Source organism: Hevea brasiliensis, chromosome 18, assembly GCF_030052815.1.
Source record: "Hevea brasiliensis isolate MT/VB/25A 57/8 chromosome 18, ASM3005281v1, whole genome shotgun sequence".
Classification (NCBI taxonomy): domain Eukaryota; kingdom Viridiplantae; phylum Streptophyta; class Magnoliopsida; order Malpighiales; family Euphorbiaceae; genus Hevea; species Hevea brasiliensis.
The window spans coordinates 4,782,387-4,800,135 of record NC_079510.1 but is presented as its reverse complement, the minus strand read 5'-3'; the positions used below and the strand labels follow the sequence as shown (position 1 = coordinate 4,800,135).

Here is a 17,749-nt window from a genome sequence, read left to right as displayed (position 1 = left end):
GTTAACACCTAGAATAGCATGCCATGGCCACCCAATTAGTAATAAAGTTTACCTTAAATGAACCTATAATCATATGTTACCCTGCACTAGAATCTCTCTGTTACAAAATCCCAACTCAAGCTGGAGTCATAGTTTATGTCAAACTCCATTTGCTATGAATATTATGTTCTCTTTTAATTCCAGTTCTTGATTAAAAAGATTTTTCTCATCAGAAACTCTTTTCTGAATAAATCTATCTGTCCTGGCCAGGAACTTGAAATATCAAGAATAATTAAATGAACATAGGATTTTATCTCTATTTACTTAGAGGAACAGATTCCATCTTGATCAACACCTACCTCCATATATAACTTGTAGGAGTCAACACATGCCCATATACCCATACACAGTACAAGTATGAAAGCAGTATCAAACTCAAACCACCTATATACAAGATAACTGTGCTATCTCAGGTCTAAAGATTATATGCACTGATATGATTTATGACAATGCATTGACAAGAGTAAACTCCATGTGCTTGTCATAAGTGTCACTGGTTCGGCCCACTTATCATGTATAAGTACCTATCATGTTTGTTATATGGCATGAGACTCACCATTCCATCTTATCTATATCTCATATAAATAACTTGGGAACAAACATGAATACAATCTTTCTGGATAAGTCATGTCCTTATTATGAAGTATCCTCGATTGTGAACCTATTTATGATACTTTGTGTTAGAAATACTGTCACTCATATTCTTAACAACTTAAGAATAGAATTTCTAACAAAATATCAATGAACCTTTTCTATTACACATAAATATATTATGTAAATGGAAAAGTGGAAATGCCTTTTATTAATAAAAATATGTACAAGATACATACTAAATGATATGCTCTAGGGCATACCACTAACACAGTAGCCTACAGATTAGCCTTACCACCTGAGCTGGACAAGATACATAATGTGTTCCATGTCTCGATGCTCAGAATATACAGATCAGATCCTTCACATGTCATCTCAGCAGAAGAAATTGTTGTACAATCTAACCTGACATATGAAAAAGAACCGATTCAAATCTTGGCACGAGAGGTAAAAGAGCTCAGAAACAAGACAATTCCACTGGTGAAAATCCTATGGAGGCACCACAATACGGAAGAGGCAACATGGGAGAGCGAGGAGACAATGAGGCAACAGTTCCCTCAGCTCTTCACATCAGGTAAATTTCGAGGACGAAATTTTTATTTAGAGGGGAAGAGTTGTAACATCCTCCCTGTACGTATTCTATATGTTATGTTGCTCCGGTGACCTAATGCCAGTCCGGGCAAGTCAAAATGTCTGAAACTATACTTCGGTGATAGTGAACAGACATATAATGATGAAATAAATAAAATGAAAATACAAGAAAAATTAAAGAAAAATAAAAGAGAGAAAATAAAACTAAGTTAAACGAGCCGACACCGTAGCGATGGGTGATCGCACTGGGAAGTTACGGTGAAGGCAATTGCCGACCCTAGGACTGCGGGGAACCCTCGGAATTAAATTTCGAGACATAATTAAATGTTTATTGAAATGTAATTTACACTAGAAATATCAAAGAAAAATTAATAAATTAGTACAAAGAAAAATGAAAAATCGAGAAACAGAAAAAAATCAGTGTTACCGAAAAATCGGGAATACAAACCGAAGAAGGGCATTTTGGTCATTTGACACCTAGAGTTGCCTTTTGACCTCAATGTCCATTAAAAATAAATGGTATTGCACTTTGAAAATGTCATGAAAAATTAAATTGTGATACATTATGTAAATAGTGAAAAAAATGAGATAAATGAGTAAATAAGGAAACTTGGAATAATTAAACATTAAAAATAAGATTAGTGCTCCACTATCTCCTAATTTGGGAGACATATGAGACCTTGGGACAGCAGATTCCATTCATCGTCATCTTCTTCTTCAACCTCACTCTCACTTGCCGAAATAAATCCTCCCATTTCCACCATTGCCGCCCATGCATGAAGCTTCCTCTCTCCATCATCAAACCATCTTTCACACATAATTCCTTCATTAAAGCTTGCCTACTCACCTTGGGGAAGATATTGGGAACAAGAAAGAGAAGATTTGGTGAAGTTTAAGGGAAGCTCTCAAGAGGTAAGTGTCCAAATCCTCTCCCTTGCTTTAGTAAACTTTGTGTTTAGGTTGAGGTGAGTAATTTGGTGAAGAGAAAGAAAGAAAATATTGAGATATGAACTTTTCCATTTTCGGAAGCCATGAAAGTTTGTTGTGTTTGAGTTTTTCTTACCTCTAATGGATGGGAATTAGGGTTGATTAACTCAAATGAAAGTTATAGTAGGTTAATGTTCAAGTATGTGTATGTTAGTGCTTGAATTAAGGGTTTGAAATGGGACTTTGATACTTTGGTAAACTGCCATATTTGGCAGCCTATAATATTATGAAATTGTATGTGAGTTTATGTAATTTATTGATGAGATGTGATGGTGTTAAATTATGGGCAGTATATGTAGTTGCCATGGAAGTGTATGTGTAATATTGGTATTAAGGTATGTTGAATTTCGGTGGAAGTAAATGTTAAACTTTAATGGTGTATTGTGTGCATTGAGCACTTGAGTGTTCTACCCAAAATGCTTTGCTGAAATTGTGTACAATATATATAGAAGTTCCATGATTGAATATTGAAGTATTGGGAGGAGGAGGATTGTCAAAATTGGAAGTGTAATTTTCAAATGCAGGTTGTGTGTGTTGGCAGTACCTAAATTAGGTTATAAGTGCAAAACTGTGAACCTAATTAGTATGAGGCCAATGGGGGGGGGGGGTGAAACTAGACACCAAATAAGCCAACTTTCATGTAGAAATGTTGCCAAAATTCTGCCTAGAAACTAACCTTAAAAATGACCAAATCCGGAATTAGTAAGTACAGGCCCAGATTTTTGATCATATGAACAGTAGTCATTAAGATGACCATAACTCACTCAAAATAGGTCCAAATGACCTGAAATTTTTACAATGGATAGCTTAGACATAGAGCTACAATTCTTATGGAGACACCAAAGCCTAGAAATGGCCAGAACCAAGTCAAATAGCCTGCACAAATTCGGGTACCAAAACTGCCAGAACTAAATGTGACCTAAAATTGACCAAATTTTGCACGAAAGGTGCAATCTGTCCAGCTTTAGTAAATTGACCATATCTTGGTCTATACAACTCAGAATGACCTGAAATTTGTGTTAAAAGTTCAATAAGACATAGATCTACAATTTTTCTTCTTTGACCAGAAGCTAAAAACCAAGAGAAATAGGACAATAAGTTAGACCAATCTAGCACACTAAAACTGAAAATTTGGTAATTACATAAAATGATGCTTGAAGTAATTTGGCAATGAATGCCAACTTATGAAAAGGGTAAATTGCATTATATTGACAGCATATTGAATTGTAAATTGTGACATGTTGATGCTAGAAACAACTTATCTATATTACCTAAAAAGGTCAACATATGCATTGACTTATGAATTACATAATAGCTAGTAAACTCTAAAAATTGAAGAATTAAACAATTAATTTATAGTGCCCTAGTTTGCCTAGTTGACTAGTTTGGATAGGTTGGCATGACAATAGGATTCTGACAGCTATTCTGTAAATGGTTTTATGCCATATTGTGTTTTTACGGCATATTATGCCGCACTGTGACTTTAATAGCCTACGGCTATACGTATTGTGTTATTATACTTGGCTTATCGCTAGATTGACTATATGGCTTTTTAGCCACACTGTTTGCACACCGGGAGATACTTTGTGACTGATGGTGTGACGGCCCCAGGTACTAGGTACCCAAAGGCGTGATATCCGCTTTATCCACCGTCAGTATATAGGCTACACGAGCAGTTAATTTAAGCATTATTAAATTCAAATAGCTAAATTCAGTTCATTGACATATAACACCACCAAAATTAGCAAAAATGAAAGGTTAGCAAATAGAAGTAGAATCAATAACTGTAAAGAATATCGATGTCATAAATTCATAAACAATTCATTTATTTTATTTTAGTGTATATTTCTTTATATTTGGCACCACTAAGCAGAATTGCTTAGCGCATTGCTTTTGCTACGCATAGGTATTGGAGACACAGCTGGGGAGCCCAGCAGGCCTATGACCAGGTGAGACATCAGATTTGCACAGGAGTTCAGAGTCATCTGCACTACACTGCATACATAGTAGGACTTAGGATCTTATGTAATGACTATCAGTTGTATTTTGACATTTTGTTATGTAATTTTATATATTCTAAAACTTTAAGGTTTGTAATAATTTGTATATATTATATTCCTATGGAGAGTGTTTGGATGAATGTAAATTATGATGGATTGTATTTTGAAACTGTGAAATAGTTGAGATTTTGAGAATATTATCATATTGAACTGTTTTTTTAATAGGTTTTGAAGGACAGTTTGTCCGAAATACAGACGGCACCTTGCCGGATTTTTATTATCATTTTTGAAACACTGATTTTATTAAAGTATAAAAATAGAACCAGCATGATATGAAGTTTACATAAAAGACTTCTTAGGATCGAATTGAGTTCAAGAAATGAGATAATCATAGAATAGGTGCTCCGGTACACCGTGTAGCATGCCTTGCTCGGCTATACTGTAAACGGGTAAGGGGTGTTACAAGGGGTTTACCTTGCTGTTTGGTAAATCTACATTAAGTATTCAATAAGATATAAATATATTTCTTTTGTCTATGATCAAATCAATACATTGGAATGCGAATTACCTTAGACTGAAGTTTGTTTAATTGGAGAGTTTCTTATTTTTAGATCTTAATTTTGGATTTTTGATTTCTTCTTTGGATTGTGAATTAACCCTCCCAACCTTTGTTTCTTTTTCCATTACACAAGTGCACGAAATTTAATAATTTAGTCTCTAGGATTCGACTTAGATTTACCACTTACTGTAGAAAATATTTCATAGTTGGTGATTTCAGTTAATTTAATTTCTGGTGGATTCGACACCCATCAAGAATTTTAGCGCAGTTGCCGGGGAACTGAAGTTTATTTGATTTCGTGTTTTTGGTGTTAGATATTCTGTTATTAATTTTATTTGTGAGTTGTTGCTATTTTCAGGTTTTTGGAAAAGAAAAAAAAATAAAATAAAATAATTACAGTGTTACTGTTCATTGTTACTGTTCATTAAGGATTTTGGTTGAATTTAGAGGGCGGCCCATACCTATTTTGAAGGAAACGATGCTCTGATCAAGACCAATCAATCCATAGGATTCCTTGGTCCATCCTCTTGAGGCCAAATTTGATTGTTTTCTAGGGTTTTAAAGCATTTTTCTGTTTTTACTTTGATTTCTCTTTGTTTATGACAAGAATTTCTCAATCTGGTGAGTTGATCTTTGATCCAGAAGGAGAAAAAATAGCTAAACGGTTGAGAAAATTGGCTAAGCAATCTAGGCAGATTCTGAGTACATCTGAAGGAGTCCAATCTCCAATGGAGTTAAGTTCGGATTTGGATTCAGAGTCAAGTTCCGAAAATGAGACCATGGCTGCTGCTAGGACTTTGAAAGAGTTAGCTACTCCTGATCTAAACGAATAGCCTTTGTGTATCCAATACCCTGCTTTTAAATGTTACTTTTGAATTGAAATCTGGACTAATCCATTTGTTGCCTAAATTTCATGGTCTTGCAGGTGAGGATCCACATAAGCATCTAAAGGAATTTCATGTTGTGTGTTCCAGCATAAAACCTCAAGGAGTTTCAGAGGATCAGATCAAGCTTTGAGCTTTTCCCTTCTCACTGGAGGGCACAGCTAAGGATTGGTTGTATTACCTTCCTTCTGGATCTGTCAACTCATGGAATGGGATGAAGCAGATATTTCTACAAAAGTATTTTCTTGCTTCCCGTGCTGCCAACATAAGACAAGAAATTTGTGGCATCTGGCAGTACAATGGAGAGAGCTTGTATGAGATACAAGTATTGGGAGAGATTTAAGAAGTTGTGTGCAAGCTGTCCCCATCATCAAATAAGTGAGCAACTGTTGATTCAGTATTTCTATGAGGGACTTCTACCAATGGACCGCAGTATGATAGATGCTGCTAGTGGAGGAGCTTTGGTTGATAAAACACCAGAAGAGGCAAGGAGGCTGATTGCTAACATGGCAGCAAATTCTCAGCAGTTTGGAATGAGAATGGATCACACACCTATAAAGGTTAATGAGGTAAGTACATCTAACCTTGAGAAACAAATTTCTGATTTAACTTCTTTGATGAGGCAATTGGCTATAGAGAAAATGCAAACTGTTAAGGTATGTGGGATTTGTTTGGGTTCAGGTCATGCTACTGACATGTGTCCTGCATTACAAGAGGATGAATCAATGCAACATGTTAATGTAGTAGGAAATTATGGACAGCCACAACACAGGTATGATCCCTTTTCTAATACTTATAATCCAAGATGGCGAGATCATCCCAACTTGAGTTATGGGAATCAACCAGTGCAAAACTGATACCAGCAGCAGAGATAAGTGAATCAACCACCTCCGCCTCCCTCAAATCAAGGTATGTCACTTGATGAAATTGTTAAGGCTTTGGTTAACAATACACAACAGTTTCAACAAGAGACCAGAAATAGTATTCAAAATATAGAGAGGCAGATTGGTCAGTTAGCCTCATCTATGAGTAAGCTAAAAGCTCAAGGTTCTAGAAAGCTTCCATCACAAACAGTCATGAACCCCAGAGAAAATGCGAGTGCGATACTTTTGTGGAATGGGAAAGAAGTTGATAACCAGACTCCACATGAGCCAATGAAAAAGAAAAAGCAAATAGAAAAAGAGTCTGAAATTGAGGTAAATACTGAACCTAAACTAAATAAGGTTAATAATTCTGTTCTTCCTCCATTCCCATGCAGGTTGGCTAAGACTAAGAAAGAAGAACAAGATAAAGAAATTTTGGAGACCTTTAGGAAGGTAAAGGTCAATACACCTTTACTTGATGCGATCAAACAAATCCTTAGGTATGCTAAATTCCTTAAGGAATTATGCACTACAAAGCGCAAGTTGAGGAATAATGAGAACAGTGTGGGGGAAAATGTGTCAGCATTAATTCAGCAAAAATTACCCCCTAAGTGTAAGGATCCAGGTTCATTTTCTATTCCCTACAGAATAGGTGATTCTAAATTTGAATATGCAATGGCAGATTTCGAGGCATCTATTAATGTTATGTCAAATTCAGTTTTTCAAACTTTAAATTTGGGTCCTTTGAAAGAAACCAGTGTCATTATTCAGTTAGCTGATCTTTCTAATGCTTACCCATTGGGAGTAGTTGAGGATGTGTTGGTGTAGGTTGGAGGATTGATTTTTCCTGTCGATTTTTACATTCTGGATATAGAGGATGATAGTGCTTTCTCATCAAATTCATCTTTGATTTTGTTTGGAAGACCTTTCCTAAAAACTGCCAAGACAAAAATTGATGTGGATGAGGGTACCTTAACTATGGAGTTTGACGGAGAGACTGTCAAATTTAATATCTTTGATGTCATGAAGTATCCTGCTGATGATCATTCTGTCTTTTCTATTAATGTTGTTGATACATTTGTGCAGGATGTTTTTAAGGATGAGTTAGAAAGAAAATCACAATTGCATGAATTAGAGGAAATTCGCCTTAATGAGAATTATAGGATCTATAAAGAAAAGACAAAGGCATTCCATGACAAAATAAGGAAGCAGTTTGTGATTGGACAAAAAGTTTTATTGTATAATTCCATATTAAAGCTAATGATTGGTAAGTTGCGTTCTCATTGGATTAGACCCTTTGTTGTTACTAATGTGTTTCCTTATGGTGCAGTTGAAATTCAAAGTTTAGGAACTAACAAAGTGTTCAAGGTCAATGGTCATGAACTCAAGCCATTTTGTGAGGGGTTTCAGGAGAATTCAGTTGATTAAAGAGCTTTGTCATGTCGAGCTAACGATGATAAACAAAAGCGCTTCTTGGGAGGCAACCCATGGGTGGCTTGCTAGGCACAATCAGATTTGTTTTCTTTCCCTTATTTTATTTTCTAGCAATTTTTTTCTTTTCTTTTCTTTTGCATTTGGGCTTTACATTGGGGACAATGTAAGTTTTAAGTGTGGGGGAGGAGAAATTTGTTACTGCAATTTCTTTTTAATTATTAAAAAAATAAAAAAAATAATAATAAAAATTAAAATTAAAATTAAAATTAAATTTGTTCTCATAAGCTTGATTCATGATTCTTTATTAACTCTCGGAGAGAAGTGCTTTGTCCTTGAAATGACTTTTCTATTTTAGATTCAATTTTTGAGATTTTAAGCAAGGTAATAGTAACTTTAATGATAGATTTTTCCTCTTCTCCATATCATAGAGCAATTTTTTCCTGCATAAATCATTTAGGCTTGATTTAATGATGAAATGATTAGTTATGTGTACTCTAAACTAGTGTCATGCATATTTCAGAACTTTGTCTAATCTATCAGGGCACTTTATAATATGTAGATGCATAAATTGGGAGAAATAAAAGGTTGAACTTGAAAATTACTCTGCTATTTTAGTTAAGCAAACTAACTAGGGGTCTTCATGAACCCCATGTCGATTCTCAGGCCAAAAGCTAGCTAGGATATGAGCAAGGTACTTTTCTAAAGGTGACGGTTGAAATAAAAAAAAAAAAGTAATAACTATGACAAGAGAGAAGTACCAATTTCAAATAAAAAAAAAAGGGCTCATTTCTCAAATTTGCAAAGAGCTATAATGGTTGTGCCTTGATAAATTAAACTTGTGTTTTGGTGTGTATTGACTTAAAATTTTATGGAACTTTAATTGTGTGAGCTTAATTAATTTCAAGCCTTTTGTTTTATATTGGAAAATTATTGATATATTGGTATGGTGTTGATGGAATTTATTATGATGGTTATTACCTTGCCTCTTCTTTCAAACTTTTAATCTTTTGTTAGAAAATGTTGTGATAGGGTGAAGTTAAGGAAGTTCTAAGTGGAGTTGATTGAGAGTTTAAAGTTATGCATGAGGACAAGCATGGAATAAGTCTGGGGAAATTTGATAAGTGCATAATTTATTAATTTTACTCCTATCACATTTAGTATTTTTAGTGTGTTTTTTTTATGTTTAATTCGGTTGGTTAAAATATATTTATCATTTAGACATATTTTTAGATAGTTGTGGAATAATTGTGTTAAATGGAGAAATTTTTAGTATTTGACCTTTGTTGTATTTTTCAGGTGTTTCTAAAGTTGTGGGTCTCCAAATTGATTGTTGTTTAATCCATTGAAAAGCTAAGATAGAGCACTTCAAATGATAAAGAGGGACTAAAGCCCAAATCAGTCTCCAAAGTTGACAAAATGAGCTATGGATCTATTGCAAAAGCCCAGACTCAATGGGTCACGACCAGTTTCAGTATTTATTTTGTATCTGGAGTTTCGGATGTCCAAATGAAGCAAGACTAAGCCCAATTGAACCTTAAGAGCCACCTCTACAACTTCTATGAAGGGCTGAATGAGAGATGAGGCCATTTTAATTGTCAAAAATGGCAATGAAGTCATCACAATGGGTTGGACCGTCTGACTAAACCAGTCCTAGTTTTTGGGCCATAACTTGGGCTGTAGACCTCGGATTTGGGTCTATGAGTACCCGTTGGAAAGCTAAGAAATAGCACTACAACTTTCCTGAAGAGGGCAGAGGTAGATTCGGAAAGAAAGTTACTGAAAATCTGCCTTGATTCCAGAAATATGAATGCAGGCTAAAAATTTGCATCTTGAATTTCAAAACCTTTCCTAGTTTGGTTTGGTTCCTATCTTTGGGATTAGGTTTTTTTTGTATAAATACGTCTTTGGGTAGTAGCTAAGAGCATCCCAATTCATACCTTCATTCTCCATAGACATCATTCAACAGCCTCTCCATTCATCTTTTAGAATTCTTCTTTAGATTTCTTTATTTTTTTTTCTGTAAGCCATGAACATGAGTGGCTAAATTTTTAATTCAGTTCTTTTGCTTGATTCAAGTTCTTTTGCTTGATTTGTGAGATCAGGTTCTTAATTTAATTTATGTCTTTTTGAATATCTATTGTTTTCTGATTTAATTGTTTTTGATCTGTTGAATGATTTGCTAAAAAGGCCTATTAGTTAATTGTTTGATTTGATCAATTGCTAGTTTATCTTCATAATCCGTAATTGTTGTGTAAGATTGAACATGAGTAGCAACTAGGTTTTATTGATTATAATCCAAGTTTTCGATAATAACCTAAGGAAACAATAGGGTGGATTAAATTATTTATGCTTCATAAATTGTTGTTCAGCTTAACTACTTCATTTTCTTAAAGCAGTTATTAATTTGATGAGGATTTCTTAATACCAACTCATTTAATAATTAGAGTCAATAAGAGTGCTGGGCTGGAATTGATGAGTATAGAGAAGTCAGGGGTTTACCTAGCTATTTGGTAAATCTATGTTAAGTATTAAATAAGATATAATTGTATTTCTTTTGTCTATGATTAAATCAATGCATTGGAATGCGAATTATCTTTGACTGAAGTTTGTTTAATTGGAAAGTTTCTTATTTTTAGATCTTAATTTTGGATTTTTGATTTCTTATTTGGATTGTGAATTAACCCCCCCAACCTTTGTTTCTTTTTCCATTACACAAGTGCACGAAATTTAATAATTTAGTCTCTAGGGTTCGACCTGAATTTACCACTTACTGCAAAAAATATTTCATACTTGGTGATTTCAGTTAATTTAATTTCTGGTGGATTCGACACCCATCACATTTCGAAACATAATCAACAGCAAGTAATTTATAAACAAAGCCAAAAGAAGAAGGAAATGGACCCATAAAATCAATACCCCACACATCAAAAATCTCATAAACAAGTATTGGATTCTGAATCATCTCATTCCTATGGGTTAAACTTCCTATTCTTTGACATTGTTCACAATTTTTGCAAATCAAATATGAATCATGAAATATAGTAGGCCAGTAAAAACTACAGTCTCATATTTTTCTACTTGTTCTCTTGGGTCCAAAATGACCTCCACATGCATAGGCATGAAAAAAACAAGAATAGATTGAATCTCATTATTAGGAACACATCTCCTAATAATCTGATCTGAATAAAATTTCTACAAATATGGGTCATCCCACACATAATTCTTAGCCTCACTTTTCAATTTCTCTTTCTTAGCTATACTCAAATCAAAAGGCATAACCTTAGTAACCAAATAATTCACCAAATCAGCATACCAAGGGATCATACCTTGCAATTTAAATAACTGTTCATCAGGAAAAAGTTCCTGCAAAGGAATTTACTCTTTTTGTGTCACTAACCTACTCAAATGATCTGCCACCAGGTTCTCAACTCCTTTCTTATCCTTGATTTGAAGATCAAATTCTTGTAGCAGAAGGATCCATCTAATCAACCTTGGTTTTGCTTTCTTTTTTGCCAAGAGATACTTCAACGCTTCATGATCAGAGAAGATAATTATTTTAGAACTAAACAAATACGATCGAAATTTATCTAAAGTAAAAACTATAGCCAAAAACTCTTTTTCGGTCATAGAATAATTGCGCTAAGCTGAATTGAGTGTTCTGGACGCATAATAAATCGCATGAAAGAGCTTCCCAACACGCTTCCCTAAAACTACTCCCACTGATAATTACTCGCATCACACATAATTTCAAACGGTATTGTCCAATCAGGAGCCTGGATAATAGGGGGTGATGTCAATGCAGATTTCAATTTGTCAAAAGCCTCTTTGCACTCTTTACTGAACTCAAAAGAAATATCTTTTTGTAAGAGTCTAGACAAAGGCAATGCTATCTTAGAGAAATCCTTAATGAACCTACGATAGAAACCTACATGACCAAGAAAAAAGCGTACTTCCCTCACAGTTGTGGGGTAGGGTAAGTTCACAATTAAATCAATTATAGATTTATCCACTTCAATACCTCTATTAAAGACAACATGACCCAAAACAATCCCCTATTCCACCATAAAATGAAACTTCTCATAATTTAAAACTAGATTTTTCTCAATGCATCTCTCAAGAACAGAAGTTAAATGATGTAAACATGCATCAAATGAATCACCATACACAGTAAAATCATCCATGAACACCTCAATGCAATTATCAATGTAATATGAAAATATGCTCATCATGCATCTCTGAAATGTGGCAGGTGCATTACAAAGCCCTAAGAGCATCCTTCTAAAAGCAAAAGTTCCAAAAGGGCAAGTGAAGGTAGTCTTCTCTTGATCCTCCGGTGCAATCACAATTTGATTATATCTAGAAAAGCCATCGAGAAAGCAGAAATAAGACTTACCTACTAACCGCTCAAGCATCTGATCAATGAATGGCAGTGGGAAGTGGTCCTTCCTTGTTGTTGAATTCAGCTTGCAATAGTCTATGCACATTCGCCATCCACTCTGAATCCTTGTTGGAACAAATTCATTATCTTGATTTGCTACCACAGTGACTCCTGATTTTTTTAGCACTACTTGGACTAGACTTACCCATTTGCTGTCTGAAATTGGGTAAATAACTCCTGCATCCAGTAGCTTTAAAATCTCCTTCTTCACAACCTCCATCATCTGTGGGTTTAACCTCTTTTGAGCTTCTCTACTTGGTTTAGCCTCATCCTCCAGTAAAATCCTGTGCATGCACACTAATGGACTTATACCTTTGATGTCAGCTATTGTCTATCCAATTGCTTCCTTGTGTACTCTCAGAACTCTAATCAATCTGTCTTCTTGAATCTTTGTTAAATTACTTGAGATGATAACTGGAAGTGTCTCATTGTCTCCCAAGTAAACACACTTCAAATGCTCAGGTAAAGGCTTGAGTTCAAGAACTGGTACCTGCACCACAGAAGGTAATAATTTTGTGTGAGATAGAGGTAAGTCGATCTTTGATACTCCATACCTTTTTTGAACAGGAAGTAATGACTGCAATGCCGTTACTGCATCTTGAACCTCTACACTTAATGGCTGATTGGTACTGATTTCTTGAATTCCTTGACTAATCACCACTTCTAACTCATCCTCCATGCTTAATTCAAAAACATCCTGCACAAATGTATCAACAACATCAATAGAAAAAACAGAATGGTCATCAGCAGGATACTACATGGCATCAAAGATATTAAATTTGACAGTCTCTCCATCAAACTCCATAGTTAAGGTACCATCATCCACATCAATTTTTGTCTTGGCAGTTTTTAGGAAAGGTCTTCCAAACAAAATCAAAGCTAACTTTGATGTGGGAACACTATCCTCCATATCCAGAATGTAAAAATCTACAAGAAAAATCAATTCTCCAACCTGTACCAACACATCCTCAACTACTCCCAATGGGTAAGCATTAGAACGATCAGCTAACTGAATAATGACACTGGTTTCTTTCAAAAGACCCAAATTTAAAGTTTGAAAAACTGAATTTGACATAACATTAATAGATGCTCCTAAATCTGTCATTGCACGTTCAAATTTAGAATCACTCATTCTGCAAGGAATAGAAAACGAACCTGGATCCTTACACTTAGGGGGTAATTTTTGCTTAATTAATGCTGACACATTTTCCCCGCACTGATCTTCTCATTATTTCTCAACTTGCGCTTTGTAGTGCATAACTCCTTAAGGAATTTAGCATATCTGGGAACTTGTTTGATCGCATCAAGTAAAGGTATATTAACCTCCACCTTCCTGAAAGTCTCCAAAATTTCTTTCTCTTGTTCTTCTTTCTTAGTCTTAACCAACCTGCAGAGGAATGGAGGAAGAACATAATTATTAACCTTATTCAGTTTAGGTTCAGTATTTACCTCAACTTCAGGAACTTCAGATTCTTTTGCTCCTTGCTTCTTCTTTTTCATTGACTCACGTGGAGTCTTGTTATCAACTTCTTTCCCACTCGGTAACACTATAGCACTCGCATTTTCTATAGGATTCATGACTGTTTGTGATGGAAGCTTTCTAGAACCTTGAGCTTCAAGTTTGCTCACAGATGAAGCTAACTGACTAATCTGCCTCTCTATATTTTGAATGCTATTTCTGGTCTCCTATTGAAACTATTGTGTATTGTTAGCCAAAGCCTTAACAATTTCATCAAGTGACATACCTTGATTTGAGGGAGGTGGAGGTGGAGGTGGTTGATTCACTTGTGGTCTTTGTTGATGATATCGGTTTTGCACCGGTTGATTCTCATAACTTAAATTGGGATGATCTCGCCATCTTGGATTATAAGTACTAGAAAAGGGATCATACCTGCGTTGTGGCTATCCATAATTTCCTACTGCATTGGCATGTTGCATTGATTCATCCTCTTGTAACGTAGGACACATGTCAATAGCATGACCCGAATCCAAACAAATTCCACATACCTTAACAGTTTTCATATTCCCTACATCCAATTGCCTCACCAAAGAAGTTAAATCAGAAATCTGTTTCTCAAGGTTAGATGTACTTACCTCATTAACCTTCATAGGTGTGTGATCCATTCTCATTCCAAACTGCTGAGAATTTGCTGCCAGGTTAGCAATCAGCCTCCTTGCCTCTTCTGGTGTTTTGTCAACCAAAGCTCCTTCACTAGCAGCATCTATCATACTGTGATCCATTAGTAGAAGTCCCTCATAGAAATTATGGGGACAGCTTGCACACAACTTTTTAAATCGTTCCCAATACTCATACAAGCTCTCTCCATTGTACTGTCGAATGCCATAAATTTCTTTTCTTATGTTGGCAGCACAGGAAGCAGGAAAATACTTCTCCAAAAATATCTGCTTCATCCCATTCCATGAGTTGACGGATCCAGAAGGAAGTTAATACAACCAATCCTTAGCTGTGCCCTCTAGTGAGAAACGGAAAGCTCGAAGCTTGATTTGATCCTCTAAAACTCCTTGAGGTTTCATGCTAGAACACACAACATGAAATTCTTTTAAATGCTTATGTGGATCCTCACCTGCAAGACCATGAAACTTAGGCAACAAATGGATTAGTCCAGATTTCAACTCAAAAGCAATATTTAAAGTAGGGTATTGAATACACAAAGGCTGTTGGTTTAGATCAGGAGCAGCTAACTCTTTCAAAGTCCTAGCAGCTATGGTTTCATTTCCAGAATTATAATCCAAATCCGAATCTGAACTTAACTCCCTTGGAGATTGGACTCCTTCAGATGTACTTGGAATCTGCTTAGCCTGCTTAGCCAATTTTCTCAGTTGTTTAGCTATTTTTTCTACTTCTAGATCAAAGATCAACTCATCAGATTGCGAAGTTTTTGTCATAAACAAAAAGAAATCAAAGTAAAAACAGAAAAATGCCTCAAAACCCTAGAAAATGATGGAATTTGGCCTCAAGAGGTTGGGGCCAAATAATCCAATTAATTGGTCTTGATCAGAACGTCGTTTCCTTCAAAATAGGTATGGGCCGCCCTCCTAATTCAACCAAAATTCTTGATGAATAGTAATATCGTAATTTTTTTACCGAAAACTTGAAAATAACAACAACTCACAAACAAAATTAATAACAGAATATCCTAATACTAAAAACACAAAATCAAATAAATTTCAGTCCCCGACAACGGCGCCAAAATTCTTGATGGCTGTCGAATCCACCAGAAATTAAATTAAATTAACTGAAATTACCAGTTATGAAATATTTTCTACAGTAAGTGGTAAATCCAGGCCAAACCCTAGAGACTGAATTATTAAATTTCGTGCACTTGTATAATGGAAAAAAAAAAATAAAGGTAGGGGGGTAATTCGCAATCCAAAGAAGAAATCAAAAATCAAAAATTAAGAACTAAAATTAAATATGAAACTCTCAAATTAAACAAATTTCAGTCCAAGGTAATTCGCATTCCAATACATTGATTCGATCATAGACAAAAGAAATACAATTATCTCTTATTGAATACTTAACGTAGATTTACCAAACAGCAAGGTAAAATTTCTAACTTTCCTATATTCATCAATTCGAGCCCAGCACTCTTGTTGACTCTAATTATTAACTGAATTGGTATTAAGCAATCCTCATCAAATTAATAACTGCTTTAAGAATAGGGAGTAGTTAAGCTGAACAACAATTTATGAAGCATAAATCATTTAATTCATCCTATTGTTTCCTTAGGTTATTATCGAAAACTAGGATCATAATCAATGAAACCTAATTGCTACTCATGTTCAATCTTACACAACAATTACAGATTATGAAGATGAACTAGCAATTGATCACATCAAACAATTAACTAATAGGCCTTTTTAGCAAATCATTCAATAGATCAAAGACAATGAAATCAGAAAATAATAGATATTCAAAAAGATATAAATTAAATTAAGAACCTCGTCTCACAAATCACGCAAAAGAACTTGAATCCCTTGAACTGAATTAAAAACTTAGCCACTCATGTTCATGGCTTACAGAAAATTAAAAAAGAAAATTGAAGAAATCTAGAATGTGAATGGAGAACAAAGGTCTGATCTTCCTTGTGACAGTTGCTGCCTCTTCTATTTATAATAAATGGCCTAGGGTTAGGTTTTTAGAGTCCTTGATGTGTTAAGAGTCTTTCTCTTTGTCAAAAACTGCAACTGGAGCAAAATCAGGAAACTGATTGTCGACGGATACACGGCCCGTGTGTCACTACACGGCCCAGGGCCGTGTAACTTACTGGAGCTGAATGGGTATGTCTTGCATTGACACAGAAGGTTACACGGGTCTTTAGGATTTACATAGGTCAAATTACACGGCCCATGCCTCGGTTCTTTGGATTTCTTCTGGCATAATGTTACACGGGTCCATGGTTGTGCTTACACGACCCGTGTACTTTGTATTAGCAACGCTTCTCAATCCTTTGACCTTTCCAAGCTTCCTTCCACACTTTTATGTTCTGGGACTTCACCAAAACCCTGAAAAATACAGTAAAGTCAAATTAATGCAAATGCTAAAAAATTCTCCATTTAACACAATTATTTCAACAACTCTCTAAACATATGCCTAACAGATAATTATACTTTAATCAACTGAATTAAGCATAAAGATACCCTAGAAACACTAAATGTGATGGGATTAAAATTAATAAATTATGCACTTATCATAATGAAGTATGTTTGAGAGTTGTTTAGCCTTGTCACCTATCCTAAATACATTGCTTGCTACCAATCAGCTCTGCCCTATAATCATGTCGCTGAAAAGCCCCTCACCGAATGCACCATCACAAGGTTCTAGACTCTTATACACATGCATGTAAATAACTGTTCTTTTTCCATTGGAATCAATACTAGTCACCTTGCGTTGATTGTGGAACTCCTTTCAACTGTAGACTTTCAACTAAATCCTTTAGTATCTTGGGTGTTTTGGAGAACAAAAGGTTTTGGTACATTGGATTACTGCATATTTGTCTTCTCTCATCTAACAAAAGTCTATTTTAGTCTATTTTCTTTAAGATTTGTAGCTTTTGGCCCTCCTTCCTTTATTAAGGTATCGTGAAACCCTAGCCATTTCAAAGTCTTTCTCGAGGTATTTTAGTGTCTCTCTAGCACTTTTTTTTTAAGGGTTACTTCTCCTAACTTAGACTTAGGCTCAACCAATTCTATTGCTATTGCTTTTATACTTCTTGGACTTCTAAATTCAAGATATTGTTCCTACCTGATTAAAAAAAAAAAGGAGATTGGCACAACAGTCTCGATAAATACAATCATATGTCATTCAGATCATTAATTAACTAATTTTATCACCTTGACTA

At 35.0% G+C, this 17,749-nt stretch overlaps 1 non-coding gene and 1 pseudogene across 1 annotated transcript; one reads left to right on the top strand and one right to left on the bottom strand.

The window, feature by feature from the left end:
• LOC131168958 (uncharacterized) overlaps nt 1-17,749 on the bottom strand; it is a 169,791-nt pseudogene that overhangs the window by 29,418 nt on the left and 122,624 nt on the right.
• Nucleotides 14,644-14,750, top strand: LOC131176131 (small nucleolar RNA R71). The gene has a single exon (XR_009146257.1). It is a non-coding gene; the product is annotated as a small nucleolar RNA R71 (small nucleolar RNA).